Raw genomic sequence first — 20502 nt, forward strand, 5'->3', positions numbered from 1 at the left:
TGGTCCAACAAATTAAGGGTAGTTTGGGGATTTAGAAATGTTTAACAAGCACATAACAGTCAAATAAGAATCTTTTTTTTTTGAAGTTAACTGATGCAATGCTAATGGTGGGGGGGGGGGTGTTAGAATCTAAAAGCTCAGGGGGTCTTTGTTGCAAATGAAAGTTCAGGGGGCTAAGTGTCACTAACCCAAAGTATATGGTGGTAAACCCTATGAAAGCACTGCTGACTGAAGCTCATCTGTTATCAGCCTTTCTACCTTTCCACAAATCTTCTCAACTGGAGATGAAAGACTTCAAAGGGCCTTCCAAGAAATCTGATATTTAATTCATCAATAACTTTAGGATCCTTTGACTTCTTTATCAACTTCTGTAGTTCCTATAAAAACTTAAAAAGCCCAAAAGTTAACAAAATAGGCAGAAACTTTAAATTTTTTCTAAAACAAATCTCTAAAAAGCTTCTTATTTCATGACAATAGAGAATCACCTTTCTCTCAGGTCTCAGCAGGAGATCCTCTCTCAAATAAGAAACTATATCTCTTCCTGAACCTATAAAAGAAAAAAACACAAGAAAAGTTCTTCCAACGAAGGTAGAAAGTTGAATTGATGCATAAAAATGAGATTTCCATTGTACTAGGTCAAAAGTAGATGCTTGCATAATAATGGCAAGGTTGGGAGTTAGATCTTAACATGGAAAACCTGCAAGAGGATGGGTTTATGCAAAAGTTTCATAAACCCATAGCAACTTCTATCTGTGTTGCATTTTTTGGTTTGCTGCAATATTGCATTGATCTAAATTTATATGATTGATTACATTATATTGTCTTTTCTGCTTAAGTGCCTTATAATTTTGATGAGGTTACAAGAGAAATTTGCAATTCCACATCTAAATAAATTAATTTAGACATGAATTAAAGAATTACATTATATTTTACTGCTTCAAAAAAAAAAAAAAAACCAAACCTTTCAAATTTTGGTTCTGCTTTGGTTCACAGACATACTTCTAATTTCTACCTTTTATGACCATGGAAAGTGTAGTTTTTGTGGAAGAGACAGTGCAAAAAATCCACAGGTGTGAGATGCTTGGGAAAGCAGTGAGACACTGTAAGTAGGTTGGCAGGAACAATGTGAAATAAATTCCCCCACCAAAAATAACACTTGGGTGACAAGTTGTACGTGAACCATGAAACTCAGTGGAAACCCCCAGATTTTTTGGTAATTGCTCTGCTCAAAACCCCAGTCATCTGTTTCTTTTGTGCAAGACAGTCAATACCAAATGGTATGCAAGGACGTTGCAAACTTCTATGAAAATGTCCTTTTCTGGTTAATTTTTGCAACTCTCTATTTTATATTGATTTCTCTCTCATTAGCAAGATGGACAAAACCAAAAGTAAAAGCAAAACAGCAGGGATCAGACTCTTCGCTCATCAGATAAAGAAGAAGAAATCATGGTTGAGAAAGCAATCACATTGCAAGGGGAAAATAAAAATTGTATTCTGACACAAGAGAAGTAAAACAGGAAAAAAAGGTCAGATCTGATCCAAAACAGTCTTTCAGTTTCCCTATAGAATGCTACTTCAAGTAACAAAGATAAACTTTGAAACCTTATTTTAATAGAGTTTAATTTTTTATAGACATGTCCACAAATCCATATTTTTCATTTTTGTCTTGCTTAGTAACAACCCCTGTACATGCATCAGATTTCAATTCACATGTCAATGTCCATGATATAGCAGAGTTATATCACGAATACTTCATTGAGCACTAGTTAAGTTCCAATGTATTAAGTTATTAAGTAGACAATATGTAACAGAAATTACTATATATAATGTATGCCTATCATGAAATAAATATTTATGCCGTCACTAGGGATGAGACACTGATGGATGTTTAGATGATTATCATATTCATCAGTATTTGTATGGGACACAATGCTTGTTCTTATATTGTTGTTATTGTTGTTTCCTGGTGCAACATTATGTCTGTAATTTGCAACTTGTTATAATTCAGGTCTGCCTTAGAGTTCGGCCAGACTGAGTTCAGTTATGTAGAAGAAGAAAAAGTGATAAAGAAAGAGAGAAAGAGAGAAAGAGAGAAAGAGAGAAGAGAGAATTCTGGTTCGAACTGAAAGAGTCAACATGACTTCTCCCAGTCGGCCAGTAAGTATTTATATTATTATTAAAACATGACTAGAAAGACCAATGTGCCCTTACTTAAGTTAAGAGCACATGTTTCAACACAACATTACAGATCAGCAACATCAATCAAGGTATAAAGACAGAAATACCCCTACGCTAACACTCCCCCTCAAGCTGGTGAGTATATATCATATACTCCCAACTTGTTACATATGTAGTTCACTCTTCCCCGACTCAAGCCTTTTGTAAATAAGTCAGCCCACTGATTTCCTGTATTAACATGTGTAGTGTCTAGCTCTCCATTCAGCACCTTCTCCCTCACAAAGTGATAGTCAACCTCAATGTACTTGGTTCTTTCATGAAACACTGGATTAGAGGAGATATGAACTGCAGCCTGATTATCACAATAGAGCTTCATTGGAGTGTTAATGTTGTACCCTACTTCCTGTAGAAGGTTCCTTAGCCACACTAATTCACAAGCGGTGTGAGCCATAGCCCTATATTCTGCTTCTGCACTGCTTTTTGTCACAACCGTCTGCTTCTTACTTTTCCATGTCACCAGGTTACCTTCCAGAAACGTGCAATAGCCTGTAGTAGACCGCCTATCAGACATAGAACTAGCCCAATCAGCATCAGAATACCCTTCTATTTCAAGTTTTCCCCCACTCTTGTATATCAGACCGTGACCCGGGGCCCTTTTAGATACTTCACAATTCTCAGAACCGCATTCCAATGAGGAATCAGAGGTTTTTGCATGAACTGGCTTACCACACTAACTGCAAATGAGATGTCTGGTCTGGTAATGGTTAGGTAGTTCAGTTTTCCCACAAGTCGTCGATATCTGCCAGGGTCTTCAAACACTTCACCCATATCACTGCTTAGCTTGGTATTTGTGCCCATGGGTGTTTCATCTGGTTTGGCACCCAACAAGCCTGTTTCTTCCAGCAAATCAAGCACATACTTCCTCTGGCACAGGTTAATCCCATACTTGGATCTCGCTACATCTATCCCCAAGAAGTATTTCAATTTACCCAGATCCTTTGTCTGAAAGTGATCCTACAGATAAGTCTTCAGCCTGTCAATACCAATGCTATCATTCCCAGTAATAACAATATCATCCACATACACCACCAACAGTATTTTTCCTCCCGGAGAGTCATGACTAAATACAGAATGGTCAACTTTGCACTGTTTCATGCCAAGCTTCTTTACCACCTCACTGAACCTACCAAACCATGCTCGAAGAGACTGTTTAAGCCCATATTAGCCTTTCTTAGTCTACACACCTTTCCATCCTCCCCCTAAGCAACAAACCTTGGAGGTTGCTCCATGTAGACCTCATCGAGTAAGTCACCATGCAAAAAGGCATTCTTGATATCAAGCTGATATAGTGACCACTCATACATGGCTGCAAGAGAGATCACAACACGAACTGCCCTATCTTAGCAACCGGTGAGAAGGTATCTGTGTAGTCAATGCCATAGGTTTGGGAGTACCCTTTTGCAACTAATCGCGCTTTCAGGCGTTCAACACTACCATCAGACAGATACTTAACCGTATAAACCCACTTACAACCAACAACTTGCTTCCCAAGAGGAAGAGCAGTGAGGTCCCAAGTATGATTATGATGAAGGGCTGAGAGTTCTTCCATGGCATGGCACCACCCTGGAGAGGCAAGGGCTTCCTGGACATCTTTAGGAACAATAACTGATGATAACAAGGTAACAAACTGGCGATGGGAAGTGGAAAGGTGAATAAGAGAAACATAAATAGAAATGGGATGAAGGGTGCAAGTACGTTTACCTTTCCACAAAGCAATGGGTAGATCAATCTCAGATGCTAAGTGGGGGTCTGGTGCTGGATCCGTCGACGGAGATGTAGTCGGAGGAGTAGTAGCTGGTGCACGTGGGCGATGTGTATACACATGACGGATAGGTGGGCGTTCAACAGGTGGTGGCACCGGAGGCAAGGATTTGGTCACGACTAGAACAAAGGGAGGAGGATCGACAACGGGAAGTGGAAGAGGTGGAGGTGATGAGGAGGAAGAAGCATCACCAGACCCCAAAAAGAACGGAGTAGACTCAAAGAAACTGATATCAGCACACACAAAGGACCGTCGAAAACCAAGATGGTAACACATATACCCTTTCTGGGTCCGAGAATAGCCAAGGAAGATGCACTTGAGAGAACGGGCATCAAACTTGTCGTTCCCGGGACCCAGATTATGGACAAAACAGACACACCCAAAAACTCTCGGCGTATGGGAACGGAGACAAAGTGGGAAACAAGACCTGAAACGGAGACTGACCATCAAGGATGAACGTGGGCATCCGATTAATCAAAAAACAAGAGGTAAGCACTGCATCACTCCAAAAAGGTTTGGGAACATGCATGTGATGCATTAGGGATCTTTCTCTCAGCCACCCCGTTTTGTTGTGGGGTGTAGGTACACGAGGTCTGATGTATAATGCCGTGTTGGTCCAGGTATTCCTGAAATGATGAGGATAAATATTCGCGGCCATTATCAGAACAAAAAACTTTGATGTGGGTACCAAATTGGTTATGAATTTCAGCATAAAATTTTTGAAAAATGGTAAACAATTCACTTCTTTCTTTCATTAAATAGAGCCACGTCATCCTTGAAAAATCATCCACAAAGATGACAAAATATCTGTATCCATTATATGACATTACTTTATAAGGACTCCAAACATCTGAATGAACTAAAGAAAAAGGACTCGACACACGGTTATCAACCCTAGAAATAAAGGGAACACGATGGTGTTTCCCAAACTGACACGACTCACAATTCAAAACAGAAAGTTGACTCAAGGACGGAACCAAGGACTTCAAGACTTTGGGCGACGGATGACCAAATCGGCAATGCCACTGGAGAGGAGAAAGAGATGACTGGAGAGCTGTTGAAGTTCTACCACCACCACCGTCAAGATAATACAGTCCACCTGCTTCATGCCCTCCACCAATCTTCATCCCCGTCTTGAGATCCTAAAGAGACATGTAGAAGGATAAAAGGTAATGGAGCAGTTAAGTGATTTGGTCAGCTTACTAATAGACATAAGGTTAAAAGGCAATTTAGGAACATACAAAACTGATGAGAGGGATACAGGATCTAGGTCAACATTACCAACACCACAAATTGAGGATGTGGAACCATTAGTAAGGGTGACGGATTGTGATGTTGAGCAATGAGATAAGGAGGAAAACACACCTGGAGTTCCAGTCATGTGATCAGAGGCTCCAGAGTCAATGATCCAGGGATTGGGTGTAGATGCCCGACAAGCCATACCTTAGTGAGCAAAAGTCACCGTGTTGCAGATTAAAGTATTCTTGATAAAGCTAATAAACTCTGGTTGTATTGTCCTGCCCCGAATACAATTTCTTCGCATGGTCCCACACATCTTTGCCAGTATCAAGGAACATGAAGTTCACACTAATCCTGGGTTCTATACTGTTCCACAACCATGTGATTATCTAAGCATCTTCTTGCTCCCAGTCTTCATACTCGTGAGAGTCAGAGGAGGGTTTCTCCTCTCTGATGTGTTTTACCTTCTTCTTTGCCTTCAGAAAGACTTCAATGGATTTAGCCCAAGGCACATAATTCTCTCCATTTAACTTAATGGAGGTCATCTGAACATTCAGGTAGTCTGTAGACACCATCACACTAGGTTTATAATCATTATTATCTCCCATTATGTTATCACCAATTCTGCACACTTGATGAATTCTATTATCACTGAGATCTGCACACTACACACCACTAGGTCACACCTGTCACACTGATTGCAGCACTAATTGTTGCTGGAATGTGTGCTCTTTACACCACAAACCCTAGATCACACCTGTCACACTGATTTCAGCACTTGTTGTTGCTGAAAAGTGTGCTCACACAACAAACCCTACTCCTATAACTACTTGAAATCTCACCACTATATGATCATATCTCTTCCTTCAAAATGCACAAAGAAAACAGCATAAACCCTAGCACTTACTGGCCGAAAACCTAGCAAATGGTCTGAAACACACCTATTTAATCCATAACAGATATCATGCACTGAAATCTCTTACCTTATCGCTGAAGTAACACCCATGCGAGCAGGAGAGCAGTCCACACACAACAGCCGCTTCACACACAACAGCCACTGCCCACACAGTTCGGCCCTCTATTCTTCCTCTACTAGGGGAGGACGATCTCAGAAATCACAGCAACCGACCACATACGACCTGACTGGAGGCATAGAGACCCCCAAGGGAAGAGGGCGATCACTCCTTTTCGGCCCTTCCCTTATCTCCAATCGAACACAGAAAAAAAAAGAGGAAAACCCTAGATAGGGTGCGCAGAGAATGAACCCTAGGCAAGCAGAAATCTAGGCAGATTTAATCTCGCTCTGATACCATGTTATAATTCAGGTCTACCTTAGAGTTCGGCCTGACTGAGTTCAGTTATATAGAAGAAGAAAAAGTGATAAAGAAAGAGAGAAAGAGAGAGAGAGAAGAGAGAATTCTGGTTCGAACTGAAAGAGTCAACATGACTTCTCCCAGTCAGCCAGTAGGTATTTATATTATTATTAAACCATGACTAGAAAGACCTATGTGCCCTTAGTTAAGTTAAGAGCACATGTTTCAACACAACATTACAAATCAGCAACATCAAACAAGGTATAAAGACAGAAATACCCCTACGCTAACACAACTATTGCTCCCAAGTCCCATCTACTTCAGTAGGCTTTAGTTCATTGTCAGAAATCCAATTCTTCATAATATATTCATTTCCTAGAAAACTTGATATTTCTCAAGGAAAGGACACATTCTGAACCACTTCAAGACAAACATTGAAGAAAATACAGTAGGGAACAATGATTATGAGTTAGAGAGTTGTTGGCTCTCCAACAATACCAGAGTCATAGGTTTTCCATTGAGAACATTGAGAGAGGTGGTAGTTCAGTTTTGTTTATAAGATTTTTTTTTTTTATTTGTAATTCTTTTTTTTTTTTAAGTTGGAGTATGGGTGATAGGATAGTACTTTTGGGTTTTCTTAGCTTAGGGAGATTGGCTGATCCTAGGCAAACCATATATATGTCTTGCAAAAACATGGGTAATGAATTGCTTATTCTATTTTGTTCATTTGACTTTTGGTGAGTGATTCCCAAAAGCCTGCAGCCATAAAAAAACTAGAGACAAGTAATGAAAAGCTACCACACAACATCAACTAAAGGACCAAATTGATTTGAGGTGAGTCATCTCTCAATTCCCTTCAATTCTCAACATTCACACACTTTACAAAAGTTTAGGTTCCTTCTCACCCCTTTAAAATGGTTTTAAAAAATTCCTACTAAAACCCTAGTTTTCAAAAGTTTCCAATTTTCTGTCTTTGTGCCAAACCATCTTAGAACCCTTCCAAATTCAATCTCCTTTTACCAACTTAAAACAGTAGAAAAAGTTTGAAAAATTCAATTTCAATCTCAAAATAGCATTTTTTTTTAACTCTCTATAATTTAACTTCAGCAGAAAAAAAAAGATCTCTAGAATTTAATCCTGAATTAGCTTCCTAATCACATCATGCAGCCATATAGCCCCAGACAAACTCTCAGAAACTCAGACACCTTCCCTAAACATGCTCCACTCCTACAAACCCAAACCTTGGACTTAAACCCTTGAGATCATCATTTACATTTTAGTTTTTCTTTAAATTTGTTGTTATTCTAGCGTTGGATTATATCAGTCCTATATCAGGTGCCTAGTAGCTACCGTAGTCATAGTATTGCATATTATGGTTTGTTAAGAAGAGATGCTCAGGCCATCAGGGGTATTCTAGTCTATTCACATTATTTTATATTTTTTGATAAATCTATTTACATTATTTTATACTTGTTATTCTATTACAGTTTGTCCTAGTTTAAGTGGCTGTCCCTACACTTAGTGAGGGGCAGTATTGTCATTGTATGTCTTTTATTGGAAATGGTAATTTTCATTCAGTCTTTCATAAAATAGTTACACGCCAAACATTCAGTATTGTCATTGGATGTTTAAGGGATATCTATATAATGGATCTGCCAACTGGGAGAGAGTACTCTTTTCTTTCCTTCTTCTATTCTTTCTCCTCTCTTTCTTTCTTTTGTTCGTCCAAGTCAGAGCTCTAAACCTAGACAGAACCAAGGCTTATTTCATGGTATCAGAGCTCTAGGAAGGGCTCTCCAAGGCTGTGATCACTTCTTTGGGCTTTGCTCTACATTCTTTGATTTGTTTCTACCAAGGGAGACAGGTTAGTAGGGATTTTCTGGTTTACAACCTCCCGTCTTTCTTCTCTTCAGTGTCACCATGGGTGACAGGTTGGTGGTGTGTGTAGTGGTGTAAAGCCCTCTAATTGTTGGTTACCAAGAGGGTTATGTGCTGTGGGGTTTGCTGAAGTGCGCTCTAGATGTGCTACATTGGTGCCTGCAGTGTGTTCAGAGAACAGTATATTACTGAAACCTTATGGGTGTGGTGTAGGGTGAGGACACCATAAAATTTTGTCTGAAAGGTGTTTGGTTAATTGTCACAGTGGGGTGACAGCATAGAAAAAATGTTAGATTGATTGTTGTTGTAGTATGTGTATTTTCTCCCACTTTGTTATTGTTCCCTTGTTTGACTGTTAGAAGATCATCATGGAAGCATCTGGTAGTGGACCTAGTGGTGAAAATAAGTCCAACACAATGGTTCAATTTGAAATATTTGGATTACAGATGTCAACAATTAAGATAAATGGAGATAATTATATACCTTGGTCCAAGTCAATGGAAGTCTTCCTTAAGGCAAAAAAAGGAAATTGAAGTATTTGATGAATGAGAAACCAACAATGGATGGTAGTGAGCATGATGATTGGGAGCAAGAAGATGCTCAAATATTAATGTGGTTGTGGAATACCATGGAACCCTAGATAAATGCCAATTTTATGTTTTTTGATACATCCAAAGAGGTTTGGGAGCATGCTAAGAGGTTTGTATTCAGGAAAGGATAACATATATCAATAGTTCCAAAGAGTACTTTTCAGTTGCAATAGTGTGATATGAGTGTAGAGGATTACTATGCCAGCCTTAAAGGCATATGAAATGAATTTGATACCTATCAGCCTTGAAATTCAGATATCAAAATACGAAAGCAATTAAAGCAGTTTGATGTAACATGATTACTTTCAAGATTGAGACCAGAATAATCAAGGTGTTTTTGGTGGATGTGAACATATTGGAGGTTGTGGTAGAAGTGGTGATCGAGAACAAGGAAGTACACTTATTGTGGGATGGATGGACATGCAGTCAATTTTTGTAGTTTTGCTATGATCTCCACCCCCTTCTTGTTGGGATAATCAGGTGATGGTTAATAATGATTGTGGGGATAATTCTATTCCACAGTCAAGTACAACGACATCAACAAGTGCTACTGGGAAGGAGATAGTCAATATTCCACGTAAAGGCTAAAACAAATTCCTCCAATTTGCTACCCAAAATTAGACTACTACAACCACTTTTGCTTCTTCAAGTATAGCCTGTTTAGCTTCCTAGTCCCCTTATTCATTGATCTGGGTCATTGGTTCTGGTGTTTCTGATCATATGACCAGGTCAGCAAGTGTGTTTACTCCCCTTTCTCATTCCTCTCCCTCTTAGTCTGTTACTCTTGCTAATGGTGGTTCTACTCTTGTTCTTAGTTTGATGATGTTTCTCCTCACTCATCCTTTTCTTTATCTTCTATTCTATATGTTCCAAACTCTCCATTCAACTTCATTTCTGTTGAAAGGTTATTATTCTGTATGTATAGTACCACAGGGGTACTTTGGTACTTTCAGCACCTTTTAATTTTAAGTTGAGTCGCCCTAGTATAAATAATAAAAAGCTGGCGCCGCCAGTACCTTTTTGACTCCAAATCTCTGTCTTTCTTCCCTCGTCTCTCTTCCTTTCTTCCTTCTTCTCTTCTGGATAACATGGTATCAAAGCGGGACTGTTAGATCTGAAAGATGAGATCGAGCAAACCTTTCTGTTTTCTTCCTTCGCCAGCTACAGTGAGATTTATTGAAGATCCAGATCCAGATTCAGATTGGAGTGAAGTACTCTCTCTCCCCTTCTCCTTTTTTATTTTTTTCTGGTCGTGTGTGAAGGGATAGGATATCCATCACATGGACGCCCAAAAGTTGCGGAATGGACTGGGCGAATTTCAAAAATTTCTCCCATCTTTGCAGGGAATCGAATTCCCTATTGTAGAAAAACATATTTTTCAATGATCAATCTTGAGCCATTAACCAAACCAGATCTGAATCAAAAGGAGTAAGAGGGAGGATTTACCTGATACAGAGAAACAGTATCTCCCAATGGAGGTGTTCATGCCCAAGGAAGGATCCAAAATCTGCTCCCACTAAAGATGGCGCAGTGCAAGATGGAATAGAATCAACAATGTTCTTCCAAAAGAACTTGACCCTTCGCAAGAATCAACAGGATGGCTTGTGAATACAACTCCAATCAATCTTTTCCCCAAAAGATTGGTATCGAGATCAAATCTTGATTACTCCTGTAGAGAGTAGGAGATCGAACTACTGGAGGTGGCGGCTGCAGGAAGGAGGCGGCAAGAGAGTATTTGCAGGGTGCAGAATTCTCTCTTCTTGTGATTTTAGCTATGAAGACAAGAGTTTTTCTTGGGTTGCTTGTATAAAGGCTGCTGCCCTCTCCTCCTTTTATAATCTTAAAAGGATCAGCTCCTAATCCCATTAGGAGTTGCTAATCCAAATCATATTTGGATTAGAAGTCCTTTTAAGTGATAAGGGATAACCCTCATCTTATCTGCAGATCAGATCAGCCATCTCCTAATCTAATTAGGAGGCTTCCAGATCTAAATCTTATTTAGATCTTGGACTCTCTAAGTGAATAGGGTCTAGGCCCAATCCTATCAGCTGATCCATCTCAGAATTTGCCCCTTTTAATTGACTGATCAAATCAGCCTAGTTCGAAATGGGCTTAAGGCCCATTTAAGGTTATGTACTCACTTAGCCTTCCAAACTGTTGCCCAGTTGGGCTTCCTTGTATGGCAAACATTGATCTACACATCAGCCACATGGGTTCAGCCCAGCCTTTGTTACAAGGCCTGGCTGAATACACTGTTATGGACAGTGCCCCCTCGAAACCCATCTTATGGGCTCTATGGGCCCAACACTTACCCTAAGTGGTCCCTGGGCCAAGCCACCTTGTAACACCCAGGGACTGTGGGCAGATGCAAGATTAACCCATAAGGTATTATCCTCAATGGTCTTACACTAATATATACTTTTATATCTCAGCCCATTACCTCTCAGCCCATAATGATCACACACTGCCCGACAAGAGAGGACCTTTCCCTCGGCTGCAAGGAACAGTGTTGCACTCTCTGCTTATATGGATCCCGGGAATTAAAACATTTTGCAAATCATTTCGAAACCATAATATATACTTTTATATCTCATATAAAATATATTTTGCAAAACAAATATCAACGATTGAAATTGGCTGCCGACAGTCTTGGTTTCCATCAGTGAGAGTGCATCCCTGATCATTTCCTTTGTCCGACAAAGGGGCTGATCCTGTCACTATGATCACCCACTCAGATGAATTCTCAGATTGTCCCAACATACCCAGGTGTTGACCCCCGCTAAGGATCTCACTGATTGGTATATCAAAGACAACCCAATCCGACACCTAGTGCAGTATCATAATCAAGTCTAGGGGTCGGGTGTAATTTTCTAGTTTTGCCCATCAATCTCCAAGGTCCAGGGCAATACTAGAAACCTGGTCCAGTTCAAAGATTCAATTAATCCTACACTGTATGTGCCTAGGGTCTCACCCTGGCAGTTGAGACAGGCCACCCCAACCGACTTGGTGGCACCACAGTGTCAGCCTTGTCAGGATAGGTCTCCCCAGACCGACCCACTGGCTGTGAACATTCTAAACTAACACGAGTCTCATTAAGTGTCCAGTTTAAGGGTATTACACAGAAACATACCAAGGGAACATGAATCAAATATGCACTTTTATTCATTTACAATAAACTCATAAAGTACATCATCTTGATTGAAGCTAAGGGCATACAAAACTGTCTAACAGTGTGCCAGAACAGAACCTGCAATAGGTTCTGTTAGTTAATGTGAGGCAAGCAACACCCTCTTCTTTCCTTTTTTGTGGGATCGACTGATCCCTGTAACAGACTGTAGGTCGATGATGACCTTTAAATGCTGTGACAACAGCCTTCTGATGAATTTGTAGGTCGGGGGATGACCTGTATATGCTGCGATAGCAGCCACACTTGATTTGTAGGTCAAGAGAGGACCTGTATATCCTGCGACAGCAGCCACACCTGATTTATGGTAGGCCAGTGATGACCTATGAGTTTTGTAACAGCAACTGATTTGGTTTGAAGAACTGAGATTTAGACAGGGAAAAGGAGGGGAGTGGTTGTCTCTAATTCCCTGGCGTAGAGATTTTTATTGGGGTGTTCGGCTATTTCTTTTTGGGTTTTTTTGTGTTCACTTGGAGTGTAACCTGAAGTTGTGATTATGAGTGGTGAAAACTCTGCCACATCTGGAGTCTCCTCAATGCAAAATGAAATAAGTGGGTGTATAGATTTATTCTTCCCTATGGCTGTTATACCCCTAGATGGCTTGAATTATTTAGAATGGTTGAGGGGGATCAAATTATACATTATTGCAAGGGGAAAAAAATAGGGTATATAAATGGGAGAATTAAAGAACCGAATTCTAGGAGTGCTGAGTATGACAGATGGAACTAGGAAAACAACATGGTTATGTCTTGGCTTTTGGTGTCTATGCAACCTCAAGTGAGAAGGAACTTTATGTGAGCTGAAACGGCTTATGAGATTTGGGAGCAGGCAAGATCGACCTATTCTGAACTACGTCGCTATGCAAAAATCTATCAGTTACAGGAAGAATCATCCACTTGTAAATAGGGGGAGAGGAGCCTTTCTACGTACTATTCAGATTTGACCTCCGTCTGGAAGGATTTAGATCATTATCAGAGTGTAGGCTGGAAGTGTGATGAAGATGCAAAAGCATACAAGAAGCTTGTTTCCCAACAAAGTGTGTTTGCGTTTCTCCATGGCTTGAATCCAGTGTATGAATCCATCAAAGTCCAGATCCTAGGCAGCAAGGATCTTCCATTTGTCCAGGAGGTTTATGCATTAGTACAGTCGGAAGAAAGTAGAAGAAATTTAATGAACAGCTCCGGAGGGGATGCAACTGTGTAGGTAGCAAAAGGGAATGTTACTACATTCTACAGGTGGGGGAAATTTTTTTAAGAAGGGGGACCTTCAAAAAAGGGTGGAAGACAAAGACAAACTATGGTGCACCCATTACCAGAAACCCTGAAACACCTGTGAAACATGCTGGGATCTTCATGGGAAGCCAAAATGGGCCCAGGAATTAAGCAAGAAGCAAGGTTCAGATCTGAATAAGAAGTCAGGACAGCAAGGTCCAAGAAAGTTCACCACAGAAAATATGGCTTCTTAGGAAAATCAGCCCCCTACTACTACTATGACTCAGACACACTTCTGGTTCTGACCCGAGAGAGGATATTATTAATTCATTCCGCGACCATTTAGAACTCTATGGTAGAGCAATTCGTCAGATGGATTCTTTTCCTCCTTCAACTTGATTTGCGTCTACATTAGGTAACTCTACCATAACTTTCCATTTATTGTCTCATTCCCCTGACTCTCCTTAGATAATTGATTTTGGAGCGTCAAAACATATGACTGGTAAGTCCACTTATTTCCAAACCTACCACCTCTTCTCTGGAAGAGACAATGTGAGACTAGCTGATGATTCATATTCCACCATAGCTGGTCAAGGAACCATTTCTTTTCCCTTTAGCCTCACCCTGACTAATGTCTTATATGTCCTAAAATTCCCTATTAATTTGTTCTTTGTTAGTAGTATCATTAATTCTTTAAACTGCTCAGTAACTTTTTTCCCCTCTTATTGTGTACTCCAGGATTTGGCCTCGGGGAAGACGATTGGTAGAGGACGTATGGTGGATGGACTCTACATGCTGGAGAATAAGGCTGGTCTTATAGTCACAGAGTCTAAGAGTCAGTCTAGTACAAGTCAGGTCTATTTATGGCATAGTCATCTCGGTCATTTATCTTTTGAGTCTTTAAAATTGCTGGTTTTCCAGAGTTATTTAAGTTAGTGTCAGTGTCAGTTTACATGACAAACTTGTCAATTAAGTAAGCATTGTAGAACTCATTTTTCTTCAAAGAATAATAAATCTGAATTTCCTTTCCATATCATTCATTCTGATGTTTGGGGCCCTGTTACTTTACCGTCCGAGAGTGGCTACAAATATTTTATTACCTTTATTGATGATTACTCCAGATACACATGGATATATCCCATGCGAACCAGGGATGAAGTACCAAAAGTTATCCAAGATGTCTACTGAATGATCTTTACCCAATTTCAAACTGAGATCCAAATTTTCCAATCCGATAATGCCAAAGAATATTTTCATAATGATCTCACGGAATTCTTTGCTTCGCATGGATCACTTCACTGTAGCTCATGTGCCCGAACACCACAACAAAATGGTGTTGCTGAAAGAAAGAACCGACACCTTCTTGAAGTGGCCAAGGGTTTACTCATTCATATGAATGTCCCGAAACGTTTTTGGCTTGAGGTTGTCCTTTGTGCTACCTATCTCATTAACCATATGCCCTCTCGCTAGTTAGAGTGCAAAGCCCCACATCAACTTCTTTTTCCTAAGTCTCCTCTACTTTCTATATTCCTTCTCGTGTGTTTGGTTGTCGTTGCTTTGTTCAAAATCTAGCACCCACCGGTGGAAAATTGGATCCTCGTGCTATTCCTTGCATCTTCTTGGGGTACTCCCTCACTCAAAAGGGGTACCAATACTTTGATCCCATCTCTTGGAGATGTTATGTTTCTATGGATGTCTCTTTCTTTGAGAGTGAGCCTTTCTTCTTTGTTTCTCCTCAGGGGGAGCATAGAAATGAAGAGAAACCAGTTCAGCTGCCTCCTCTTCCTGATCCTCCTCCCTTTCGTGTTTTCTTTCGACGCCACAAAGGCCAACCAAGTTCAAGAGCTGTGGATAGACCTGTTCATGGGCCGGGCTTTCACTTGTCATTAAGGGAAATATGCTAGGCCTGAGCCCGAGCCCGACCCAACCAATGGGCCTATAACTTGGGCCCGAGCCCGGCCCTGATAAAAAGCCCGAAGCCTGAGCCTGAGCCCGAGCCCAAAGCCCAACCTAATAAAAAAAACAAATTTCCCTATTCAAATTAGAATTAAAAATTCAGATAGTTTTTTTTTTCCTATTTAAATGAACGATGAGCCTACAAGATGGCTTTTTTCCCCTTTCTTTTATATTTTAAAACACGGTTTTACATTCTTAAATAAAAAAAATTATTCAAATGGACATAGTCACATTACTCACCTTAAGTCTAATATTAGGTCGGGCCGGGCCGGGCTATTTTGACAAAACCTGAGCCCGACTCGAATTTATTGCGGGCCGAGCTTTTTGGCCCGAATTTAAGCCCGCAAGCCTATAACCACGTTCAAGCCCGTCCAGGGGCCGGGCCGGGCTGTCAGGCCACCCGACCCATGAACAGGTCTAGCTGTGGAGCATCCAGAAGCTGTACCACCAATGCCATCAAACTCTCCGGGGGTGGATCCTTCCCAACCAGGTAACTTGGTTCCCATTGATGTTCCTAACCCTATTGCCATTGATACCTCTATTGCTGATGACCTTAACTTTCTTATTGCTCACAGAAAAGGTGTTAAGTCTTGCACCACTAAACACCCCATGTCCCACTTTGTTTCCTATGAGAACATTTCACCTTCCTTTCGGGCCTTTCTCTCTTCCATTGACAGTGTTCCTATTCCTAAGAATGTGGTAGAAGCTCTTTTGATACCTGAATGGATAGGTGCTATGAAGGAAGAGATTAATGCTTTACATAAAAATGGTACATGGGAACTTGTAGATCTTCCTGAGGGGAAGGAACTAGTTGGGTGTAAATGGGTTTTCACAGTAAAACATAGGGTTGATGGCACAATGGAGCGGTATAAAGCTTGCTTAGTGGCAAAGGGTTTACACAAGTGTATGGAGTGGATTTTGCAGAAACTTTTGCACCCGTTGCTAAGATGAACTCCATGAGAGTTCTTTTCTCCTTAGCTGTTAATCTTGACTGGGGCCTTCGTTAACTTGACATCAAGAATGCATTCTTAAATGGTGACCTTGAAAAGGAAGTATACCTGGTGCAACCCCCTGGTTTCTGGGCTCAAGGTAATGAACAAAAAGTATCCAGGTTAAAAAAATCATTATATAGCCTGAAACAATCACCGAGAGCCTGGTTCAATAGGTTCCATGTAGCAAGGAAGTATACATGGTGAAACCCCCTGGTTTCCGGGCTCAAGGTAATGAACAAAAAGTGTGCAGGTTATAAAAATCATTATATGGCCTGAAACAATCACCGAGAGCCTGGTTTGGTAGGTTCCATGTAGCGGTTCAACAAAGAGGATACAAGTAGTGTCAATCTGATCACACACTGTTTGTGAAAAGAAGGGAAGGAAGGATTGCAACAATGATAGTATAGAGTTGAAGAGTTTCCTTGCTACCAAATTTGAAGTGAAGGATCTAGGTCCTCCAAGGTACTTCCTTGGGATTGAAGTGGCCTGCTCACAAAAGGGTATCTTCATTTCCCAAAGAAAGTATGTCCTAGATCTACTCCAGGATACAGGAAAGTTGGGAGTGAAGCCTGTTGATTCCCCTATTGATTCTAACCACAAATTAGGAGACTATTAAGGTGAACCCATTGAGGATGTGAAACAGTTCCAGAGACTTGTAGGAAGACTGCTATATCTTTCTATGACTCGACCAGACATTGCTTATGCAGTGGGTGTTCTTAGCCAGTTCATGCATGCCCCTAAGACTACCCACCTTGAAGCAGCAGAAAGGGTTCTCAGACATCTTAAGAAGTTCCCAGGTGCAGGCTTGTTGTTTCAAAAGCACGGGCATTTGAAAGTTGAAGTGTATACCGGTGCAGATTGGGAAGGATCCTTGAATGACCGGAAGTCAACCAATGGCTATTGTACCTTTATAGGAGGGAACCTAGTTACATGGAGAAGCAAAAAGCAGAATGTGGTAGCTAGGCCTAGTGCTGAAGCTGAATATCGAGCAACGTCTCATGAAGTGGCTGAAATTATGTGGCTAAAGAATTTGTTGAGTGAGTTGGGCTTTCTAGTTGATAGACCTATGACTCTTTACTATGATAACAAAGCAGCCATAAACATCGCTGCTAATACTGTGCTGCATGATAGAACTAAGCATATCGAAGTTGACAAACATTTCATCAGAGAAAAGGTTGTCACAGGGGAAGTGTGTACTCACTATGTCAGTTCTGAAGACCAACTTGCAGACATCTTCACAAAAGGGTTACATCACTTGCGGCATTATGATTTATGTGACAAGTTGGGTATGATTGATATCTATGTCCCAACTTGAGGGGGAGTGTTGAAAGGTTATTATTCTGTATGTTTAGTACTGGCTTACCGCAGCGGTACTTTGGTACTTTCAGCACCTTTTAATTTTAAGTTGTGTCGCCCTAGAATAAATAATAAAAAGCTGGCGCCACCAGCACCTTTTGTGACTCCAAATCTTTGTCTTTCTTCTCTCTTCTCTCTTCCTTTCTTCCTTCTTCTCTTCTAGATAACAATGTCTATTAGTAAATTAACAAAATCTCCTAATTGTTTTGTGACCTTTCCTTCATATTGTGTTTCCCAGGATATAAAGATGGGGAAGAAGATTGGTGGAGGGCATGAATCTGGAGGATTGTATTATCTCGGCACTGGTGGTGGAATTTAAACAGTGCTCTAGTCTTCCCTTCATTTCAGTGGCATTGTTGTCTTGGTCATCACTTGCTGCAGAATCTGAAGTCTTTGGTTCCTACTTTAGAATACAAGTCTTGTGAGTTGTGAGTCAGGTAAACACCATAGAGTCTCTTTTACTCCAAGAGTTGAAATAGTGTATCAAGTCCTTTTCTTCTTGTTCACCCAGATGTTTGAGGTCCAATCAAAGTTGAGTTACATAATGGGTGTAGATACTTTGTAATCTTTGTGGATGATTATTCAAGATTAACTAGGTTATATTTAATGAAAGATTGTTTAGAATTGGTTTCCATTTTTAACTGTTTTATACAGAAATTTATAATCAGTTTGACATTTCTATTTAAGTGTCGAGATCTGATAATGGCTGTAGAGTTCCTTTCACAATATGATATTATTCATCAGACCTCTTACACATATACTTCTCAACAAAATGGTGTGGATGATCTGGGATTGTGGAACTATAGAAGACTCTCTCAAAATGGTTGGTGACTTCTTGGTTTCTTTGAAGTTAAAGCTGGTGGATGATGCTTTTTCAGGCCTGTTAACTACAGTCTATGGTCCAACAAAAAGTTCAGCAAGACCTAGATTTTGGGAAGAATTTAATGGGTTTTGGGAGGGTGACAATTTTTCCCTCTGGTGTATCGGGGGAGATTTGAACACAATAAGGTTCTCCTATGCAAAGAGTGGGCTGGTTAGAAGAGAGAAGCATGAGGGATTTTGCCGATCTGGTTCAAAGGTGGGGGCCGGCTGATGGATCTACCCCTTGCAGGCTCTACTTTCACTTGGACCAACAACCAAGCTGTCTCCACACTGGTAAGACTTGATAGGTTCTTAATTTCCCTAACTTTCACAATCAGCTCTGCAAAGACCCCTCTCAGATCACACTCCTCTGCTACTAGACAATGGAGGTGTCCCCAGAGCTCATGCCCCCTTCAGATTTGAACATATGTGGCTCAAGGAGGAAGGATTTTTGGAGATGCTTCAGGAATGGTAGTTTGGTTAGGAACGATCCTCACAGGATCAGCTAAACACATCTTTCATCTGAAGTTAAAAGAACTGAAGCTGAAAATCAAAACCTGGAACAAGGAAGTCTTTAAAGGGGTAGAGAGGGAAAAAGCAGATTACTTGCAGCAAATAGTTGATCTTGATGTTGAGGAAGAAAGAAGTCCCTTGAGCAAAGAAGGTCAAGCCAAAAAGAACTTTGGAAAGGTTGGCAGTCCATGAGGAAGTAAAATGGAGACAGAGATTGAGGTGCCTCTGGTTAAAAGGAGACAACAACACAGCCTTCTTTCACAAAATGGCAATTGTAAGGAGGTGAGTGAACAATATAAAGATGTTTAAAGTCAATGAAGAGGTGCTGGAAGATGAGGGGAGAATCAAGGAAGCCATAGTAAGATACTATTCTAATTTCCATAAAGAGCATTGGAGAAGAAGACTGAGGTTAGATGGCCTGTGCATAAATAGAATTTCAAAGGAGGGTGCTGAAGAGTCAGAAAAACCTATTACAGAGGAGGTCAGAATTGCCATCTCCCAATTGGAGGGAGACAAGGCTCCTGGCCCGGATGGTTTCACCATGAAATTTTATAAGTTGGGGTGGCATTTCCTCAAATAGGATCTGATGATTTTTTTTTTTTTAAGTATCTGATGAAGGTTTTTGAAGAGTTTCATTCCAATGCAGCCCTTGAAAGATGCCTTAATTCAACCTTCACCACTTTAATGCCTAAAGTGATTTAATAAATTATTGGAATCATATTACCCTTTTATTCAAACCAGCCAAGTTGTGATGTAATTTGATAAAGATAAAAATATAAAAATATTATAAAATTTATAGAAAATTTGAGCATGTCTATAATACTATATATTCATTATATAAAACAAAAGGTATAAAAAAAGAATAATTGTTATCAGTGATGAAAAAAGGCTAAAGTACCAAAAAAAAGAAAATTAATATCTTATCCATGGCTCATTTATAAAATTTATAGAAAATTTGAGCATGTCTATAATACTATATATTCATTATATAAAACAAAAGGTATAAAAAAAGAATAATTGTTATCAGTGATGAAAAAAGGCTAAAGTACCAAAAAAAAGAAAATTAATATCTTATCCATGGCTCATTTATAAAATTTATAGAAAATTTGAGCATGTCTATAATACTATATATTCATTATATAAAACAAAAGGTATAAAAAAAGAATAATTGTTATCAGTGATGAAAAAAGGCTAAAGTACCAAAAAAAAAAGAAAATTAATGTCTTATCCATGGCTCATTTACATGGTCAAATAAGTCAACAGTTCAACCAGTAAAGTCAACTAGTTGTTAACCAAACCAAGTGAAGGTTGTAATGGCATTGCTCCTTGCCGTGTAGGTGTGGAGGTGTAAATTTTTGTTATTAATACAATACTTTACCTCTTTTCTGAAAAAGATGAGAACATTTGAA

At 39.9% G+C, this 20502-nt stretch overlaps 1 long non-coding RNA gene across 1 annotated transcript in view; it reads right to left on the reverse strand.

Annotated features, from left to right (window-relative positions):
• Positions 1-20502, reverse strand: part of LOC148880047 (uncharacterized) — a 26364-nt gene continuing 5862 nt past the window's right edge. The window contains exons 4-5 of the long non-coding RNA XR_016104451.1: positions 486-547; positions 1-377 (exon numbers count right to left, since the gene is read on the reverse strand). This is a non-coding gene — a long non-coding RNA (uncharacterized LOC148880047). The remainder of the gene's footprint in view (positions 378-485; positions 548-20502) is intronic.

The sequence above is a fragment of the Nelumbo lutea genome, chromosome 1 (assembly GCF_056320005.1).
Source record: "Nelumbo lutea isolate HS-2025 chromosome 1, American lotus-T2T, whole genome shotgun sequence".
Lineage (NCBI taxonomy): Eukaryota > Viridiplantae > Streptophyta > Magnoliopsida > Proteales > Nelumbonaceae > Nelumbo > Nelumbo lutea.